Source organism: Theropithecus gelada, unplaced genomic scaffold, assembly GCF_003255815.1.
Source record: "Theropithecus gelada isolate Dixy unplaced genomic scaffold, Tgel_1.0 HiC_scaffold_1519, whole genome shotgun sequence".
In the NCBI taxonomy this organism is placed as follows: Eukaryota; Metazoa; Chordata; class Mammalia; order Primates; family Cercopithecidae; genus Theropithecus; species Theropithecus gelada.
Window position 1 is genome coordinate 2616 of NW_020256919.1, and position 4464 is coordinate 7079.

Below are 4464 nucleotides of genomic sequence, written 5' to 3' on the forward strand. Positions count from 1 at the left end.
TTAAACATTTCTTTGGATTCAGCAGGTTGCAAAAACTCTTTTTGTCCATTTTGCAAATGGATATTTTGGAGCTCATTGAGTCCACAAGTGAAAAAGTGAATATCCCATGTTAAAAGCAACAAGGAAGCAATCTGATAAACCGCTTTGTGATGTAAGCATTTATCTTGTGGAGTAAGTTCTTTCTTTTTGTTCAACGTTTTGGAAACATTGTTTTTGTAGAATCTGTGGAGGGATATTTGGGAGTGCATTGAGTACTATGGTGAAAAAGGATATATCTTCAGATAAAAACGAGAAAGAGGGTCTCTGAGAAACCACATTGTGTTGTGTACATTCATCTCATAGAGTTAAAGCTTCCTATGCATTCATCCATTTGGAAACACTGTTTTTGTCCATTTTGTGATTTGACGTATGGAAACTCATTTGGGCCAATGGCGAAAAAGCAAATATACCAGGATAAAAACTAGAAGGAAGCTATCTGATCAATTGCTGTGTGATGTTTACATTCATCTCACAGAGTTAAACCATTCTTTTGATGCAGCAGTTTTGAAACAGTGTTTTTTAAAAGCTGCGAAGGGATATTTTGGAGTGCATTGAGGCCTATGCTGAGAAAGCAAATATCTTCACATAAAAACTAGAAAGAAGCTTTCTGAGAAACTGCTTTGTGATATACACATTCATCTCAGAGTTAGGTATTTCTTTGGATTCAGCAGTTTGGAAACCCTGTTTTTGTCCATTGTGCGAATGGACATTTGGGAGCACATTGAGATCAAAGGAGACAAACAGAATATCGCAGGATAAAAACTTTAAGGAAGCTATCTGAGAAACCGCTTTGTGATATGTGCATTCATTTCACAGAGTTAAACATTTCTTTTCATTCAGGAGTTTGGAATCACCGTTTTTGTAGTATCTATGTGGTGATATTTGGGAGTGCTTTGAGGCCAATGATGAAAAAGGAGACATCTTCAGATAAAAACTAGAAAGAAGCTTTTTGAGAAACTGATTCATGATGTGGTTTTTCATCTCACAGAGTTAAAGCTTTCTTTGGATTCAGCAGTTTAGAAACACTATTTATCTCCATTCTGCAAATAGACATTTTGGAGCCCATGAGGCCAAAGGTGAAAAAGCAAATAGTCCAGGATAAAAACTAGAAGCAAAGTATCTGCAAAACTGCTTTGTGATTGGGCATTCATTTCACAGAGTAAAGTCTTTATTTTCATTCAGCAGTTTAAAAAAAAATTTTTGTAGAATATGTGAAAGGATAATTGGGAGTGCACTGAGGCCTATTGTGAGAAAGGAATCATCTTCAGATAAAAACTAGAAAGAGACTTTCTGAGAAACTGCTTTGTGATATGTGCATTTATCTCACAGAGTTAAACTTTTCTTTGGATTCAGCAGTTTGGATACACTATTTTTCTCCATTCTGTGAATGCACATTTTGGAGCACATTGAGGCTGATGGTGAAAAGTGAATATTCCAGGATAAATACTGGATGGGAGGTCTCTGAGAAACTGCTTTGTGATGCATGCAATCATGTCACATATTTAAAATTTTCTTTTCATTCAGCAGTTTGGATAAACTATTTTTGTAGGATATGTGAAAAGATATTTGGGAGTGCATTGAGGCCTATGGTAAAAAAGGAAACACCTTCACATAAAAAGTAGAAAGAAGCCTTCTCAGAAACTGTTTTGTGATGTGTGCATTCATTTCACAGATTTAAACCTCTGGATACAGCAGTTCAGAGACAGTGTTTATGCCCATTCTGTGAATTGTTGTTTGAGAGCTCATTGAGGTCAATGGTGAAAAAGTGAATATCCAAGGATAAAAGCTAGAAGGAAGCTATCTGAGACACCCATTTGTAATGTGTGCATTCATCTCACAGATTTAAACCTTTCTTTTCATTCAGTGCTTTGGAAACACGGTTTTTGTAGAATTTGTGAACAGATATTTGGGAGTGCTTTGAGGCCTATAGTGGTAAATAAAATATCTTCAAATAAAATCCAGAAAGAAGCTTCCTTAGAAACTGGTTTCTTGGCTGGGCGCAGTGGCTCAAGCCTGTAATCCCAGCACTTTGGGAGGCCGAGACGGGTGGATCACGAGGTCAGGAGATCGAGACCATCCTGGCTAACACGGTGAAACCCCGTCTCTACTAAAAAAATACAAAAAACTAGCCGGGCGAGGTGGCGGGCCCCTGTAGTCCCAGCTACTTGGGAGGTTGAGGCAGAAGAATGGCATGAACCTGGGAGGCGGAGCTTGCAGTGAGCTGAGATCCGGCCACTGCACTCCAGCCTGGGTGACAGAGCAAGACTCCCTCTCAAAAAAAAAAAAAAAAAAAAAAAAAAAAAAGACACTGGTTTCTGATGTTTACATTCATCTCATGAAGGTAATCCTTTCTTTTCATTCAGCAGTTTGGAAACACTGTATATGTGCATTGTGCGAATGGACATTTGGGAGCTCATTGAGGCCAATGGTGAAAAAGTGAATATCCCACTATAAAGAAAAGAAGTAAGGTATCTGAGAAGCAGCTTTGTGATGTGTGCATTCATCTCACAGGGTTAAACCTTTGTGTTCATTCAGACGTTTGGTAACACTGTTTTTGTAGAATCTATGAAATTATATTTGGGAGTGCATTGAGGACTAATGTGAAAAAGGAAACCTCTTCAGATAAAAACTGGAAAGAAACTTTCTGAGAAACTGTTTTGTGATGTGTGCATTCATCTCATACAGTTAAACCTTTCTTTTCATTCAGCAGTTTGGAAACATTGTTTTTGTAGAATCTGCGATGGGATGTTTGGGAGCACAATGAGGTCTACAGTGAAAAAGGAATCACCTTCAGATAAAAACGAGAAAGAAGCCTTCTGAGAAACTGCTTTTTGACGTCTTCATTCATCTCACAGAGTTAAACCTTACTTTTCATTCAGCAGTTTGGAAACACTGTTTTTGTCCATTCTGCAAATGGACAATTGGGAACTCCTTGAGGCCAAAGGTGAAAAAGTGAATATTCCAGGATAAAAACTAGAAGGAAGCTATCTGAGAAAATGCTTCATGATGTGTGCATTCATCTCGTGGAGTTAAATATTTCTTTTAATTCAGTATTTTGGAAACACTATTTTTGTAGAATGTGTGAAGGGATATTTGGGAGCGCATTGAGACCTATGGTGAAAAAGGAATCATGTTCAGATAAACACAAGAAGGAAGCTTTCTGAGAAACTGTTTTGTGATGAATGCACTCATCTTACAGAGTTAAAACTTTCTTTTGAATTAGCACTTTGGAAACACTGTCATTGTCCATTCTGTGAGTAGACATTGGGGTACTCATTGAGGCCAGCTGAAAAAAGTGAATACCAAAGGAAAAAACTAGAAGGAATCTATCTGAGAAACTGCTTTGTGTTGCATGCATTCATCTGGTAGAGTTAAGACTTTATTTTCATTCATCAGTTTGGAAAAACTGTTTTTGTAGAATCTGCAAAGGGAAATTTGGGAGCACATTGATTCTTATGGTGAAAAAGGAAACATCTTCAGATAAAAACTAGAAAGAAGAGGCCCCACGTGGGATTTGACCCGGGTGCTCTTGTGAGCTGCTGCTCCTGCGGTCAGTGAGATTACCTGGGTCTAGAGTATGGAGCTGCTCCGTGGCCACGAGGACGTCACCATGCCTAAAGCACCAAAGGGAAAAAGTGCAGAACGGGAAAAAAAAGTCATCCATCCATATAGTAGAAAAGCAGCTCAAATTATGAGAAAGGCCCACAAACAAGAAAAAAAGGAAAAATTGAAGAATGAAAAGGCCTTGCATCTCAACCTTATTGGTGAAAAACTGCAATGGTTTCAAAACCATCTTGATCCCCAAAAGAACAGATATTCAAAGAAAGATGCTTGTCAACTAATTGAAAGATACTTGAATCGATTCAGCAGTGAGCTGGAGCAGATTGAGTTACATAACAGTATCAGGGACAGGCAGGGGAGGCGGCACTGTTCCTGGGAGACCGTCATCAAGCAGACCATGGAGCGGGAGCGACAGCAGTATGAAGGATATGGCCTTGAGATTCCTGACATCCTAAATGCAAGTAATCTGAAAACGTTCAGGGAATGGGACTTTGATCTGAAGAAATTACCGAACATTAAAATGAGAAAAATTGGCACTAATGATGCAATTCCCAAGAAGTGCAAGAGGAAAACTATTATAACTGTAGACCAAGATTTAGGGGAATTGGAACTAAATGATGAATCAAGTGATTCAGATGAGGAAATGACTGCAGTGGCCTAATTGTCTTCACTTGAATTGAAAATAAATAATTTGAGAGCTTCAAATTATATTCATTGATTATGGTACCTAATTGTTGAGATACTCTAGAGGAAAACCTAGGTAGTACCATTCAGGACATAGGCATGGGCAAAGACTTCATGTCTAAAACACCAAAAGCAACGGCAGCAAAAGCCAAAATTGACAAATGGGATCTAATCAAACTA

At 38.4% G+C, this 4464-nt stretch overlaps 1 pseudogene across 1 annotated transcript; it reads left to right on the top strand.

Annotated features, from left to right (window-relative positions):
- Positions 1-3542: 3542 nt before the first annotated feature.
- Positions 3543-4310, top strand: LOC112616969 (annotated as a pseudogene). The gene has a single exon (XR_003117831.1). The product of XR_003117831.1 is annotated as a translation machinery-associated protein 16 pseudogene (transcript).
- The last annotated feature ends 154 nt before the right edge of the window (positions 4311-4464 follow it).